Source organism: Pongo abelii, chromosome 6 (assembly GCF_028885655.2).
Source record: "Pongo abelii isolate AG06213 chromosome 6, NHGRI_mPonAbe1-v2.0_pri, whole genome shotgun sequence".
In the NCBI taxonomy this organism is placed as follows: domain Eukaryota; kingdom Metazoa; phylum Chordata; class Mammalia; order Primates; family Hominidae; genus Pongo; species Pongo abelii.
The window spans coordinates 88,075,840-88,093,736 of NC_071991.2; the positions used below are offsets into that span (position 1 = coordinate 88,075,840).

At 38.3% G+C, this 17,897-nt stretch overlaps 1 long non-coding RNA gene across 3 annotated transcripts in view; it reads right to left on the minus strand.

The window, feature by feature from the left end:
- Positions 1–286: 286 nt before the first annotated feature.
- LOC112134302 (uncharacterized) overlaps positions 287–17,897 on the minus strand; it is an 85,918-nt gene continuing 68,307 nt past the window's right edge. For all 3 annotated transcript variants that reach the window (XR_010140891.1, XR_010140890.1, XR_008527141.1), the window contains one exon: positions 287–641. This is a non-coding gene — a long non-coding RNA (uncharacterized LOC112134302). The remainder of the gene's footprint in view (positions 642–17,897) is intronic.

Genomic DNA, 17,897 nt, shown 5'->3' on the forward strand with positions numbered 1-17,897 from the left:
GCAAGCCAATGAGGAAGATACTATCTGACAGTCCTTTTAGCACCTCACAGGTCACACCATAAGCAGCTTATCACTCCCCCTCTCCCAGGGGAAGGCTTCTTTGTCGACCAAAAGAACGATAAAGGTTCTCGGGTCTTGATGACCTTCCAAACGCACTTCGGGTAGCCACTCGAACAGGAATCCCCATCTCCTGGTCCCCAAGAGTCTCTTTATCACCTTTATCCCACAGTCCTTGTAAACCATTCATGAGAAAACAGTGAAGCAGCTCCTGAAAACTTGGAAATAAGGTTGCAGTCAAGAGTTAGCCAGTAAAATTCACACAATAATTTTGTTGGGGTTTTTGTTTGTTTGCTTTCCACAAGGTAGCATCTAAAATTATTTGGGGACAAAGGATATATACTTCCCTGTTTTCCCAGAAGAATAAAGGAATTTATTTTCTTGTAAATGGAACTATGTGGAAAGTTACCCCACGTTGAAAAATAATAGAGTTGGGAGACAGTATCTTTTTTTCTTTTCGTGCAATTCCTTTAGGAGTTGTACCTCACTCACAGCCATGATGTGTTCTCTACAGCCATCTATTTATCATTTATCTTCTTTCTCTCCAACTGCCTCTGCTTTCTTCATGTCATCCTTTAAAATTCCTGGAAAATGTTGGACAGGAAACAGACTTCTGGGATTAAGATGAACAACCATGCTTTTTTATAGAATATTTGCTCAGGCCCAGGATCCCTTCCACAAAAGACTCTGGCTGTCCTTTGCCAGTGGTTAGAAAAATTCTAAGGAGAACATCCACAAACGTGTAACTGAAGAGTCTTAAAATACCCCAGACTCAAACACAGAGAAATAATTATCCTCCAAAGGAAAAGACTATGTAATTGAAGTCTACTAAACTGAAATTAACCGATTGCATTCTAACATCTCAGGAGAAAGACTATAAATAGAAGGCAGAGTCAACATAAACATGAAAGGAAAAAATGAAACCTGAGTAATTCCTGAGACCTTAAGGTGGTACTGTTTACCCAGCACTTTCCAGGTGAGGCTTACTCTGCGTGTGACCCAAAGGAGCAAAGGAGCATATATAGTTACGTGGGTAGTGGAAATGAACTCATCAAGCCTCACTTTTGGATGGCCTGAAATACTCTCTTCCTCTCTGAATTCATGATCCCAAGCATTTTTTGATAAAGTTGAAATTGGTAGGTCCCTCAATACCAGAAAAATCAATGCTCTGGATAAGGGCCCCAGCATTCCATCACTGGAAAAAGTTATCACCCCTTGAGTACTAATAAATTACTCATAAGGATTATACATCTTTTCACACGTTTGATTAGTTTACATCTATTACTGTGATACTCTGTGTCCACCTAGTTCAAAGCCGAAGACCATACCTTTGTAACTTCCTCAACAAACAACAAGGGTTAACGTATGATGTGTCCTTTCCACATACCAGACATTTTCTAAGCAATTTATATGCATTAACATATTTTAGCCTCACAATAATCCTACATGGTAGAAGTAGAAATTATTTTTACCCCCATTTTACAGATGAGGAAAATGGGGAACTTGCTTATGATTATACAGATGGTAGGTGGCAGAGTCTGTGCCCTTAAGTCTTACACAATGCTGCCTTTTAAAGTGGCATGCGCCCTGGAGAGCATGAATTAATTTGCTAGGGCTGCTACGACAAAATATCATAGATTGGGTGGCTTAAACAACAGACATGTATAGTTCCAGGGATTGGAAAATCAAGGTGCCAACTTATGAGCTTCCTGGTGAGGCCCTCTTGTTCACTTGCAAATGGCCACCTTCTCACTCTGTCCTCACATGACAGACAGAGAGCTCTCTTTCTTCCTCTTCTCATAAAGCCACTAATGCCATCATAAGGGCCCTACCCTCCAAGGCCTCATCTAACCCTAATTACCTCCCAAAGTTCCCATCTCCACATGCCATCACACTGAGGGTCAGGGCTTCAATACATTAACTGGATGGGGGTGTGGGGATGGGGACACAATTGAGTCCACAGCAGGAAGAAATGTGAAAACTCCCATGTGATCATAACAGTCATTCAGCACAAACTGTTAAACAAGTGCCTATGCTCTAATCAGCATTGCACACATAATATGAGTTCATCTCCAGGTCTGATTATTCTTGTCATGCAAAAAGCCCATCTCTAGGCTTTTATAATGTTAGGAAAATCCTGTAATTAGTCACCTGAACAAAGTTATCACTGAGTGAAAGTCTGCCTGTACCAAACAGCTTCCCATAGGTGACAGTTGTGGTTTCCAGGGTGAAATCCATCAACCAAACTCTTCAACCCCCTTGTATATTAATAATTAAACACACTTTCTTATCTATAAGTGCAAACAGGACATACAAAGTTCTGCTGGCAACTTCCAGTTTCTGTTCACTAAGGAATTGAGGAGGCCTCTCAGTCACAGTCATCACGAAAATATTGTATTCTCTGCTCAGTTCTATAGTCCTCTTCTTTCAGGTCTGGTGATCATGTGTACCCTATGTAAGTCCTATTTTGATATTTCTAGCATATTGCACAAAATGTTTCATTGTCACTCATGCACTGCTTACAGTAAAATCATTAAGCACTAGGTATTAACCATTGATTCTTACTTTGTTTTCCTCCATCATGTTCTGTGAGACACTGACTTCATCCTCTACTTGCTAAACGAAAAGTCTGAATGAGTCAGTGACCTTCCTTTCTCCAAGTAACCTCAGTATGTTGGGTCTTTGTTCTCTCTGCTATGATCAACCTCAGTATTCTTCATATTTTGACAATATCATAGTATTTTTACTCTTCTTGCCAGAAATGTTACTTCCTGTTTAGCATCAAAACTGAAAATACCTTCTTCCACATGGTAAAGCCCCTGAATCTTTGCAAGTGACATCATTCACCAACCCTCTGCCTGTAACACCCACCACCATCCCACATCCTGCCATTAGGGGCAATATGGCTTAACAAATTTCATTACTATATATGTTAATATAAGTTTTATAAATAAGTTTTCTGTATCTCAAAGAAAATGTGTTAGACTTATTAATAACTTCATTCCTAGTATTGTGAGGCTACTTAGGTATGCGTTCTCACAACAACACATTGTTTTCAGACTTAGTCGAGCAACTTACTTTTGTTTTTTATATGTTTTAATTCACCATTTTTTACATTTTTCTAGACAGAGCTTTTGATTTCCACATTTCACTTTTCAGTGGTTATCTCTCTTAAGTTTCTTCCTGCTCTTTGGAGTGTAATATTTTGCTACTTCCTCAGGATTCAGCCACAGCACAGATCTGACCTGCTCATCGTTCATGTCTTCCATTCTGAATCAACTGTTGTTTCTTAAACTCATCAATTGCATCAATACCCTATTTCTCAGATACGTATCTGCAATGTAGTTATATGTCAAGTCTATTTTGTCACTGCCACGATTTGGTCATTTTGCAACTGATTTAGACCCACACAGTGTCATTCATTTTGCAGAAGCATGGGGCTGTGGCAGTTTTTTGTAACAAAAACAACACTGTTTACTGGTTAAAAAATAATAATAATAGATTATAAAATATTGTTTCCTTTTTCTTGACTCTAATAATGCTTTTTTAAAAAACTGAAAATCAACTATCATAAATTTAACTGTGTATTTTCTTAATTAAATGTGTTCATCCTTTTTGGTTTAAGTAATTGATGAGCAACTTTATTCCAAATTTCTAGTTTTCACAATATCTGCTCCCATAATCATACATTACTATGCTCACTCTAATGACTGACTTTATTAATAAAATACAGTATCACCCAGACCTTGGTTTCCAAGTATCTTTCCCCACTAAAAGGAACCACGGGTCCTTGGAGAAATGGTTAAATCCTAGGGCTTGGACATGGAAGGTATGAAATGAATCAGAAACATCTTCATGTTCCAGAATAAAAATAAGTGCTAAAAATTATAAGAGAATAACAAGAAGATATAGCAGCCAACTTGAAGGGACTCTCACTGGTCAAATCTAGAATAATTTCATTATCAAAATAAATATGAAGAGTGATACATTATAACTCATTGAGTTGAATAAGAATCTCTGGATCTTTATTGATAATAAATAGCCAAATAAATGGGAAAGTAAGAAACTTTCTTATAGTAGAATGTCAATTAATAAAGAAAGGAAAGCCGAGTTAGAAAAATCACTATTTTACAACCATCCTTGTAAAAATTGACTTAGGCAAGAATCATCAGTGGGTGCTAATTCTAGTGGTGAAAACTTTAAAAAGAACAAAAATTTTAAAGTATCTTCCCACAAATTACTTCTTAGCTCCAAAACAAAATATGGGAATAACAGTACAGTGGGAAGATTGGCAACAACTTAATCAAGAGATCAAAATTAATGTCACCAATAAAATGTGCTTCTGGATAGGAGAAAAAATTACAGCTCATATGAAGTATTCCACCAAAAATATATAACCTGAATGTAATCATAAAGAAATATCAGAGATAGCCAAGTAGAAAGACATTCTGTAAAATAACTGTCCTGCGTTCTTCAAAAAAAATGTCAGTGATGTGAAAGACAAAGAAAGGCTGAGGAACTGTTCCAGTTTAAAGAAGACTAAAGACATACGGATCTAAACGCAGCCTACAATCCTGGACTGGATCCTGTGCTGGGGGGGGAGGAAACAACAACAACAACAACAACCTGTGGAGGAATATGTACAGTCAGTGTTCTCCAGAGAAGAACCAGTAGGCAATCCTTTATAATAAATCTGTTCCTGTATAGAAATAATGGAGGCTGGCACGTCCCAAGATCTGCAGATTACGAGTAGTCACCAAGCTGCAGAACTAGGAGAGCCAATAGTGTAGCTCTAGTCTGAAGGCCAGCAGACTCAAGATCCAGGAAGAACCAATGTTTCAGTTCTAATCTAATGGCAGGAAAAAGTCAATATTCCATTTCAGAGACCATCAGGCACGATGAATTATCTCTTACCTGGGAGGGAGGGTTAACAGCCTTTTTCATCTATTCAGGCCTTCAGTTGATTGGATGGTGTCACCCACATTATGGAAGGCAATCTGCTGTACTAAGTCTCCTGATTTAAATGTTAATCTCATCCCAAAACACTATAATAGAAATACTCAGAATGTTTGAACAAATATCTGGGCACTCCCTGGCCCAGTCAAGCTGATGCATAAATTAAACATCACAGACACTTATTGGGTCAGTTGACAAAATTAGAAGTTGGTTTGCAGATTAAGGTATTGTATATTGATACAATACTTTTTGCCATAATAAGAAAGAATAAAGTATACTAATTTAAAAACTATGTTTGTTAATTTTCCTGAATTTGATCATTGTAATTTGGCTATGTAAAAGAATATTCTAATTCTTAGGAAATATACACTGAATAATCATTAGGTAAAGAGGCATATTGTACGCAATCTACTTTCAAACATTTCAGAAAAAAAAAATCAAGATACATAAAAAGAGAAAATGGTAAAGCAAATGTGACAAAACTTTAAAAATGGATGAAAGGAGGTAGCAGGTATACTTAAGTTCTTACAACTTTTCTTTAAGACATATATAATTTTAAACAAAAAATTATGAGAGAGACCCAGCCTTGCTAGACCAGACTTGCTAAACCAGAAATCCTAGAAGTTATAATCTGATCCAGGTTGAGGTCTGGATTTAGGATTTTTCAAAGCTCTCTAGGTGATTCAAAAGTACAACAGGACCTAATCTCACAATATGTTACACTGAATTCAAACCCTACATCTCTCCCCTAAATTTTTAAAATAAAGTCCAATTTAATCATAATTATAACCAATAAGTACTCATTGACCTACTAATAAATCAAATATTAGTAAAGCATTTCTGGGGTTTATTTTGCATATGAAATCCAGGGTCTATGCCCACTTAGCATCTATGTGTCTTCTCTCACATCACCTATGGAGTCCCCACATACAAGCCAAGCACTGAAGCCACATGCTCTGAGTGGACTAACTTTTATTCCCCAAATCATCCTTGCTTAAGGCTTTGGGAATAACAAGAGCTCTTCTTTCTAAGCATGACAGTTAATCCTGAAACAACCAGCTGCAGATAACCTAGTGAATAATGAACTTGAGCAGGTAAGTAGAGGACCACATGATTTACATTCATGAAAACTAATTAAAATCACAAGCAGGAACTAAAAGCTGGTGACTTTCATAATCAACAATTATTGGACTATACCACAAGCTACTTCTAACAACTCCTTAAAAACTTTTCTCTCTCAATTGTTAACTCTCTCTACTCCACACCCTAGATCAGAATTTAGTGTTGGATTTCATATTCTGCCTGGGAGGATATTTTATTATTCTGGAACAGGGACTCAGGATCATGACATTTATCTCCATTGTAAAATGTAAACAGTCTCAGCAGAGATTCGTGGCTTTATCTGATCCAGTGGAGATGCTGTGTTCTCCTATATCCCTTCATACTTTTCACAAATATTTGTTGAACACGTGCTCTCTGATAGGTACGATATAGGTTATGTTTGTGATCTAAGAACCACAATATTTGGAAGGTACACAGATAAAAAAAGCTCAACCTCCATGCTGAAGCTATCTGCCAGAAATCTTACACTGCTTTTCAGCCAGTGCTCCAAAGTAAGGCTCTGATTTAATCTTTAGCCCAGCTTCATAATCAATCCTTCAGTGAAGTTTTTTGACTAGCAGCTTCAATTCCAAGGTGTTTAATGAATGCTGTAACATTTATAAACTCAAATGGTGCATCCCAGCAAAAAAACTGAGTGACACCATAGATCAATTTCTAATCCAGCATTCAGTGATTATAGTTCTACATCCTTTAAATATATAGGGGGTTATATAGGCGACAAACTATAGGACTCATAAAAGAAAAGGTAGGAAGCAGTCAATGAAGATGACCAAGACCAAGCCCTTGGATTGTATCAAAAGTGGTGAACAGGCTATGTTATAATTTGCTACATGTTGGACTACACATTGTTTCCTATTGGCGGTATGAACTGTCACACCTCTATACCTTGGCACATTGTATACCTCAAGAATAGGAATCCCCTTTCCTCTTTCTCTGCCTGCAGAAAAATCTATCTCAACTAAGTCAAGCCTCCATCTTTATTGTTTACTTTAGTCTAGTAAACCACCTTATGCTTAGCATGTTTGTTTTTGTTTTGTTTTTAGAAGTCCATGTCACCCATATATTCTTAACTCCTTTAAGACTGGACTGAGCCATATTCACTTTTATAGCCCCAGGTACTTAAAAATGTGCTTGGTATAGTGTAGGACCCCAATAAATGTTTGCTAAATTTGAAATAAATACTATAATTCTGAACTACTATGAAAATGACTTTTCATTTCATTGAGCAGTTGCTGTTAGAGAAGAAAAACATTTTTAAAAATTGTCTGCCCTTAGGTTTTGACCGAAAAAGAAAAAGAAAAAAAAGATATAGTAAATATTGCTTCTGTTCAACCCAACTAGCAAGACACATGGTTTATACACAACCCACTGCCTTTAGAGATTGCTTAAGGACTTATACAAGTTATTTTCCCAATGAGATGTAGCATATAGTTAGCTTTAAATGATAGTCACATTGTGGTCTGAGGCAAGATATAGCATTTAATAACACATATACTGCAGCAGGCTGCATTTCTTCAGCTTAAGGCTGCAGATTCAAATAAAGAAAAACAGTTCCATGTTCCCTCCGGGAATTCAAACCAAGTCAAAATTATTAACTTTTTGATCCTGGATTGTTTACCAATGTACTGCTTCCCCTCAGTCAACAATGAATATTTAGCTAGTCCCATAAAACTGACAATCCCAGTCAATCATGAGAGCTCTGTCAATAGTCAGAATGGTCAAACATGAAGTTATCCTTTGCTTTTGTGGTTTTTTAAAAACCATTTATAATTCCAGTTTGCATACTTTCTGTCACTTTGGCCAAACACTGTCACTTTAGCCAAAGCTAAAGGTGTTGAGTCAAACCTACTTCTATGAATATTCTTTATTCCAAAAAGGATTATATCTAAGTATTCATTTTTAGTTTTTCCTATTCAAGGTCATCCCCATAACCAATCCAATGGTCTGCATCATTTGGAAGCTTACATAGTCACATAGGGAAGCATTTTCATTTATTTCTAAGGAGTCTGCTTTCAATGCCAGGTGAGGGTATCATGCCCCCTTAAGAAACTAAAGTGCAGTTTCTACAATGTTACCTGGTTAGAATATTCATATTTAGAAATCAGATGAAAATAATTCAGACTTTCAAAGATCTACCATTATTCAATAAGATAAAACAAATACTTTAAGTTATTCATAAATGTACTTGGTGTCATTATAATTTGGTACAAAACTGAATCTATTTTGCAATTTAAATTTTTTTAAACCTGAAGAATATGAGAAGTATGGTCAATAAATGACTTAAATGCCAATGTTTAAGATGAAATAAAACACTATAGGAAGAACATCCTGTTCTTTGTCAATTTCATGCTAAACAATGAGAATTCATTACTGTATCGCAACTGAAGCCAACATTGAATTTCTTTCTTCTGCTCGATTATTTTAATTATCTAAATGGACTGTCATTCTTTTTTCCATCCATTCCACTTCTGCAAATCAATATCAGACCATGGTGATAAAAAGACTTAGAATGAGAGATTGAAATTTATATTCTTCACATATATTTTTGTGGTCTTCCAGATACTCTGACCTCAACTAGTAATTCAGATCACACAACAAAATTCAGTAATAAGAAAATTGTATTTTATCTAAATGATTCATATACATATTTTCACTTCAAGTGTGAAATTAGAAAATGACCATTGCAGAATTTATTCCAATTAGAAAGTGGTTGAAGGGAGAGAGGAGAATAAAATTAACTAGAAATTTATGTGATTTTAACTAAGCGTCATTATCAATTAATCAGAAGTTGAATTCTAGGAGAAAATATTCCAGTCCCAGAGGATCCATCTTAGTTCCTCATATGTTTGAAACATTTGGCTAGGCAGTGTTTAATCGCTCATGGTAACAGTAATAACTAGAAACTCTAAATGTGATATGGTTTGGCTGTGTCCCTGCCTAAATCTCATCTTGAATTGTAGTTCCCATAATTCTCATGTGTACTGGGGACCCAGCAGGGCCTCATGCTGTTCTTGTGACAATGAGTTCTCATGAGATCTGATGGTTTTATAAGGGGCTTTTTCCTTTTTTGCTTGACATTTCTTTTTCCTGCTACTAAATGAAGAAGGACATGTTTGCTTCCCCTTTCACCATGATTGTAAGTTTCCTAAGACCTCTCCAGCCGTGCTGAACTGTGAGTCAATTAAACCTTTTTCCTTTATAAATTACCCAGTTTCAGGTATGTCTTTATTAGCAGTGTGAGAATGGACTACTACAAAATGCTTCACAACAACCAAAAAAGGTAGGTACTATCATTACTCTTACGTTATATGTTAGAGAAAGTGAAGTTTGGTGAGGCTAAATAAACTGTAAGTGAACTGAGATTCAAGGTCCAGGCATCTTACTTCAGTGCCTCCACTCCTTACCAGTCCTGTAAGTCTCTCCCAAAGAGCACACGTTCTTAGATCCAGCCCTCATCTATTGCCAAAGTCCCAGAGAGGACAAAGGTGGGGACTAGGAAGAGCACACTCAATAGAAAAAGAGGAGAAAGTCATCTATTTCTTTTGGTGCTAACAATTCTAATCTTAGATGATATGAACCAAGAATAATTAACTCTTTACATTTGTTTTCTACCCAATTCTAAAACTTGGTATCTCCAAGTTTTTTTGAAACCCAGTATTTTATGTAGTTTTATGGATTGTGAATAAGGAGCCCCTTTCACTTCTAAGAAATATTTTATTCCAAAAAGCTTTGATTTATTGATCCAAATCTGCATGTTGGCAATGACACGAACTTACCTTTCATGGGGGAGTTCAAACTATCAAACTGCTGCCAGATAGAAGACATTTTTTAAGTGATAAATAAGAATCGTAGAAGAAAGGAGGGAATTTCCAGAGTTTTCAGGGCAAGGATGAGAAAGACGAAACAGATTTATGCTAATTAAGTTTATGAATGAAGGGATCTGAAGGGGTGTATTGGACCTATTGTTGTTATTCTGCCGCAGTTATGGTATGAGATGTGTGAAAAAATGCAGTGGGACAGAGGAAATAAATGGAGCTGATGCTCATAAAGCTGTGTCAAGCATTTAATTCAATCCACTGCTGAAACTGACTATGTCTCTTTGAATAGACAAAAGGGTAGAATATATGGTATTTTTAAAACAGGAAAGAGAAAAACTGTCAGATCATTTCCTGACTTCACTACTGCTGCTTGTTGCTAAATTAACAGAATGTTTTATACATGAACAAATTATCAAATCTTTAAATACAATTAAAGCACATTTTAAAATAGTTCTAATTATATTTTCTTTTGACAAAGTAATTATACTTCAAGAAACTGTGATCAGAACAATTTTTCACTGCCAATTCTGAGAACAGAAAGTGGAAAAGGTGCTTTTAGATTATCTTACAAAAAGCTAGCTAAACTTTATATAACCTTATTTCCTAGCCTTAGAAAGGCTTAAAAATAGACTAACAAACACAAATTTTAATCTCCTTTCAAGTCACTCATTGATTTGTAATTTAATGTTACTTAGGACACCAGTGGCCACATACTGTAGCTCAATTTTCCTTCCATGGACTTGTTTTCTTCATATTTAAAATCACAGGGTTGCTCTGGGAGCCTTTTTGTGATTAGTCCAAAACAAATGAATTGAACCTTAGGCCTCTTTTCCTCAAGAGGAAGCAATACAATGCCCTCGGCTGGTACTTTCAACTTCAGATTCTCCTACAATATATCTTTCTAGAAAACTATAACTATTTCCTTTCTTCAGAGGTCTCTAGCCTCTTCTATTTCCTCTTCCCCCTAACTTGTGTGTTAATGAATAAATATTTCTCTGTTCACCTGAATGGGATTCATTTTGCCTTTCTCTGCCCTGAAATTGTTCCCTTAGGATTCTACCTGACTTGCCTGCAAAATCCTTCCCACAAAGGTTTAGGGGTAGCCTACAGCTATGAGCCCTAATATTCCTCAGCTTTACCCTTTCATTTGTAGTTTGTCTTCCCCTGTGGGGGAAAAAAAAAGTTCACAAAATGCAAATTCACAATGAATGAACCAAAGAGTGCAGATGTACCAGCAAATTTGTTGGTACAGATTTTTTCTTTCTATAGTTAGAGAAATTGTCAATTTAATTCCCCAAGAGTTTTGCAGTGAATATTAAGAATAATCTGCATCTTCTGAATTAGGGAGGGCATTGTGGAGAAGGATAAAAGGAGCAAGTGCCACACTGATGGCAAGAAGGAGGGAAGTAAGTAAAAAGAAATACAGTCTCTGCCCCCAGAAGACTTGCAATCTGGAAGGTATATTTATATGCATGAAAAACTGAGAAGGGTAGAAGAAAGCATATAAACTGCCAACTTATGCAATACTTTGGCTTTTTTAGGTGGGTCTAGACATTTTAATAAGCCTCACTAAACTATCAGATGCTTCAGGGTTTAGAGTGTTCTCTGATAAAGATAGGAAGAATTGAGAATGACACAACCCTGAAAGTGGAAATAGAGGAGGAGTGATGTACGGATTTCAGTTCCAAGAATTTTATTCCCAGCTGAGAGCAAATCATTGGCTAGCATACCAATGACTTACAAGTAACACAGAGATCCCTAATTACATTGTTTCCATTCCATTCCTATACTGTTGAAGATCATAAATGACAGCGCATTTTTGTATATGGGCTAAGAATAAAATATCTTAGGGCTGAAATATGGAAAGCTTACAGCACGCAACGAACTTTGCCTTCTTATCTGACTCCTCCTAATCTTGGGAAATGAGTCCATTTTACTTTTAAAGACCTAGCGGTATCATTATCTTTTTCCTCTTTCTTTAAGTATCTACTGGTATTTTGCACATCAGAAAACAACTATAGTATTATCATTTTATGGAACTGGTAACTCAATATTTTGGTCTGTCCTATCCTGACAAGTCATATACTTTAAAAAGTAATACTAAAACTTGAATTACATACTTGCTTTTCTCCACTTCTGACATTTGTATATAATTTGTATTCATGACGAACTACAAGGAAGTTCTATTATTCATTTTTTAAAAGTCTAGTGGAGAAGAACCTTGCTTAAACTTATTCATATTCATTCTTCAATGCAAAACACAGCCCTAAAACTCTCCTTGATTTATTACATTGTTTTATTATGTTATGTGAGTTGGTCCTTTATGCAACAGTTAAATGACTAGGCCATATAATTTATCTCCTTGATAGCTAGGACTAGAAAAAACAATCTCCTTTCAGTGAGAATCATGAATACTGGGTGTGTCAAGAGGACCGTTGTGGTTTCTTGGTTACAGTATTATTTTCTACACATTCTGGAAATTCTAGCACAAGCCCTGATACAATAAACATTTTTTGCCTTTCTTTTACCTCCACCCAAAAAAGTTACTGACAAGTATAAGGAGATTAATTACGTAATCAAGAAGAATTCAGTGAGGCAGTATCTGAAGATACCTAAACACTCATAAGGTCATACATTAGCCACCTAGGGAAGCATCATGGAATCAGTTAAAGTCTCTAGGGTACTGTACAGCAAATGGAAACATCAGCGTACTAACTAAAGGTCATACTAGACCTTTGGACAAGCCTACACATTTATTATCTTTTCTAATCCAGTTCCTAATATGTGTTTAACAGTGAGTACAATGCCTGACACAGCTTCGCTGCTTAGAGTTCTTTATTCCCTGGAAGTCTCCCTGAAGAAGTCTTGCCAGGCCCAGATAACCTATGTTCCTCTTCACCTTTCTCTTACTTTGAATTCCTACCACACTTAAGAATTCTTCCCATTCTTGACTATCAGGTATTTGCCTTGGAATCTTTCTGAAGTTATTCCATGGATTTCTGTCTTGTGTTCCTCAACTTGACTGTAACAGAGAGAGAGATATCACATATTTTGTATTTCTCACAAATCCTAGCAGTATGGGCCCAGCAGTCATCACTAAATAAATGCATCTGAAATATTGAATGAGTAAACAGAGCAAAGGAACCGATTCATTACTTTACAACCCCCCTTGTTCTAGTAATGTTGTATTAGTCAGGATTCTCTTAGAGGGACAAAACTAATAGGATATATATATATCATATATATGATATATATGATATATATAATATATATAACTATGATATATATAATATATAATATATATATGATATATATAACATATAATATATATCTATATCTGAGAGCAAATCATTGGCACTCTCTCTATATATATATATCAAGCTGAGGAGCAAGGAGAGCCAGTCTGAGTCCCAAAACTGGAGAACTTGAAGTCTGATGTTCAAGGGCAAGAAGCATCCAGCATGGAAGAAAGATGTAGGCTGGGAGGCTAAGCACATCTTGCCTTTTTCACAATTTTCTGCCTACTTTACATTTGCTTGAAGCTGATTAGATTGTGCCCACCAGATTAAGGGCGGATCTGCCTTCTTCAGCCCACTGACTCAAATGTTAACCTCTTTTGGCAACACCCTCACATATATGCCCAGGATTAATACTTTGTATCCCTCAATCCAATCAAGTTGACACTCAGTTATTAACTATCACAAGTCCACCCCTTGTCAACTTGAACCCATACGCATCTCCTGAGATCATACATAATCTTCAAATAAAGACAATAATGAGGTCATAATTACACCTGACATAATACAACTATCCTTCATAAAACTGGAAATGCATCAATCCCCAACCCAAATACTATTTTAAAAAGCTAACAATACTTAAATGCTGATATGAAGTCAATAAATCTTATGTCACATGATAAAGGAAAAGGAAATAAAATGAAGATATTTTCTTAGTACAAGTGTATACATGCACAAATGTTTTTAACAAAAGAGGGAGGAAATACTCATGACAGTTATAGTCCTCATTTCTGCAGCTGGTCACCTGGTCATATCTGGTATTGATGACTACCTTCTTCTATTACCCATTCTGTATTCCCTTTGCCTCCAGCAAGCACCTCAGCAGGTCATGGTTTTTTTTTGTTTGTTTTTTTTTTTGCTTGGTGGAGTGACCCAAAACTTCATTCCTGAAGGGTCCGAACCATTCATAGTCCTGCCTGGATTGAGCTGTTGTAGTTTTCCATTAACCTTAATCATAGGGCATGGTAATACTAAGAGATGCCCTATGGATCTCCTGTATTTCATGTGTACTCTTCCTTACCTCCATTGTGGAGTACTAGACTGATTTTGTCTTGATAGCCTGGGTCAATCACCCCAGCCAACATTGTAAATCCCTTCTTAGCCTGTTGACTTAAAGGTAGAAGGAGCCCAAAGTGTCCAGGTGGCAATCTTAATTTCCAGTTTAATGGAATCATTGTTGTGTCTCCTGGTGGCAGTGTTCCTCCCTCTGAAACTAAGACCTCTAGGCCAGCAGAACATAATGTCATGGGAACAGGAAGCAAAAATTTTACTAGTGGATCACTAGGGGTGATAGTGAATGGTGCCACTTCCATTTCCACCCTTGATTCATGGATCAGTGAATCCTGACTATGGGAGAAACAGTACCATATATTGAACGCTGATTCAGAACATACATGGCCTTCTGGAGAACTTTGCCCCAGCCCTGCAAAGTATTGTCACCCAGTTGGGGTTGTAATTGTGACTTCAAAAGGCCATTCCACCATTCTATCAATCCAGCTGCTTCAGGATGATGGGGAACATGGTAAGACCAGTGAATACCATGAGCAAGAACCCACTGCTGCACTTTTATTTATTTATTTATTTATTTTTTTTTTTTTGAGACAGAGTCTCACTCTGCCACCAGACTGGAGTGCTGTGGCGCAATCTCGGCTAACTGCAACCTCCAACTCCCTTGGTCAAGTGATTCTCCTGCCTCAGCCTCTCAAGTTGCTGGGATTACAGGCACGCGTCACCACACCCAGCTAATTTTTGTATTTTTAGTAGAGATGGGGTTTCACCATGTTGGCCAGGATGGTCTCGATCTCCTGACCTCGTGATCCGCCTGCCTCGGCCTCACAAAGTGCTGGGATTACAGGTGTGAGCCACCATGCCCGGCCTTTAGCTGTAAAGTGAGTGACTTGGTCAGAGGCAATGCTGTGTGGAATACTATGATGGCAGATAAGGCATTCCATGAATCCAGGATGGTAGTCTTGGCAGAAACATTGCGTGCAGGATAGGCAAACCCATATCCAGAGTAAGTGTCTATTCCAGTGAGGAGAAGTCTCTGCCCTTTCCATAATGGAAGAGGTCCAATATAATCAACTTGCCACCAGGTAGCTGGCTGATCACCCCAAGAAATGGTGCTACACCGAGGGCTCAGTGTTGGTCTCTACTACTAGCAAATTGGGCATTCAGCAGTGGCTATAGCCAGGTCAGCCTTGGTGAGTGGAAGTCTATGTTGCTGAGCCCATGAGTAACCTCCCTCTCTGCCACCATGGCCACTTTATTCATGAGCCCATTGGGCGATGACAGGGGTGGCTGGGTAAAGAGGCTGAGTGGTGTCCATAGAACGGGTCATCCTATCCACTTGATTATTAAACTCCTCCTCTGCTGAGGTCACCCATTGGTGAGCACTCACATGAGACACAAATATCTTCAGTTTTTGACCACTCAGAGAGGTCCATCCACATATCTCTTCTCCAAACTTCTTTGTCACCAATTTTCCAATCACACTTCTTCCAAGTCCCTGATCATCCAGCCAAACCATTGGCTACAGCCCATTAATCAGTATATAATCACACATCTGGCCATTTCTCTTTCCATGCAAAGTGCACAACCAGGTGCACTGCTCGAAGTTCTGCCCACTGGGAAGATTTCCCTTCACTGCTGTCCTTCAGGGATGTCCTAGAAAGGGGCTGCGGTGCTGCAGCTCTCCACTTTTGGGTGGTGCCTGTATATTGTGCAGAACCATTTGCGAACCAGGCCCTAGTCTTCTCTTCCTCTGTCAACTGATCATAGGGAACTCCCCATAAGGCCATTGGTGAAGGGTGGGGGAGAGAACGCAGGGTGGCAGGAGTGGAGACCATGGCCATTTGAGCCACTTCCTCATGTAACTTACTTGTGCCTTCTGGACCTGCTCGAGCCAGATCACACGTCTACCACTTCCACTTGATGATGGAATGCTGCTGTGCATGACTCACTTTATGGCTAGATGGGTAAGAAAGCACCCAGTTCATGATAGGCAGTTCAGGTAGCATGGTGACTTGATGACCCATAGTCAAACGTTCAGTTTCCACCAAAGCCCAGTAACAGGCCAAGAGCTGTCTCTCAAAAGGAGAGTAGTTATCTGCAGAAGACGGTAGAGACTTGCTCCAAAATCCTAGAGGCCTCTGCTGTGATTCACCTATGAGAGCCTGCCAAATGCTCCAAACAGCATCCCTATCTGCCACTGACACCTTGAGCACCATTGGATCTGCTGGGTCCTACAGCCCAAGTGGCAGAGCAGCCTGGACCTGTTGCAAAGCCTTCTCCTGTTCTGGACCCCACTCAAAACTGGCAGCCTTTCAGGTCACTCAATAAATAGGCCAGCGTAACACACCCAAATGATGAATGTGTTGTCTCCAAAATCCAAATAGGCCCACTAGGCATTGTGTCTCTTTATTGGTTGTAGGAAGGGCCAAATGCAGCAACTTATCCTTTACCTTAGAAGGAATATCTCGACAAGCCCCACATCACTGGACCCCTAGAAATTTTACTGAGGTAGAAAGTCCCCGAATTTTAGTCAGATTTATTTCCTATCCTCTGGCACACAAATGTCTCACCAATAAGTCCATTGTGTTTGCTACTTCTTACTCACTGGATCCAATCAGCATAATGTTGTCAATGTAACGGACCAATGGGATATCTTGCAGAAGTGAAAAGCAATTACGTTCTCTCTGAATAAAATTGTGACACAAAGCCAGAGAGTTAATATACCCCTGAGGTAGGAGAGTAAAGGTTTATTGCTGGCCTTTCCAGCTGAAGACAAATTGTTTCTGGTGGGCCTTATGGAAAGGAATGGAGAAAAAGGCCTATGCCAAGTCAGTGGCTGCATACCAGGTACCAGGAGATGTGTTAATTTGCTCAAGCAGTGAAACCACATCTGGTACAGCAGCTCCAATTGGAGTCACTACTTGGTTAAGCTTACAATAATCCACTGTCATTCTCCAAGATCCATTTGTCTTCTGCATAGGCCAAATGGGATAGTTGAATGGGGATGTGATGGGTTTCACCACCCCTGCATCTTTCAAGTCCTTGATGGTGGTACTAATCTCCGCAATCTCTCCAGGGATGTGATATTGTTTTGGATTTACTATTTGTCTAGGTAGAGGTAGCTCTAAAGGCTTCCATTTGGCCTTTCCCACCATAATAGCCCTCACCATACTAGTCAAGGAGCCAAAGTGGGGGTTCTGCCAGCTGCTAAGTATGTCTATGCCAATTATGCATTCTGGCACTGGGTAAATGATCCACTGGACCCCTGTAAGTCACACCTGAGCTCAAACTCTATTAATTACCTGACCTCCATAAGCCCCTACTTTAACTGGAGGACCACGATGATGTTTTGGATCCCCTGGAATCAATGTCAGCAGAGCCTGTGTCCAGTAGTCTCCAAAATACCTGATCATTTCCCTTTCCCCAATGCACAGTTACCATGGTAAAAGGCTGGAAGTCCCCTTGAGGAAGTATGGGAGAAAGATTCACTGTATAAATTGTCAGTAATGTAGCGGGGTCTTTCCTCAAGGGGACACACCCTCCTCTTTATTTAAAGGGTTCTTGGTCTGTAAACTGGCTCAAGTCTGGAAGTTGATTGAGGGGCCATGATTCTCTGTTTTTATAACTCAAACTAGTC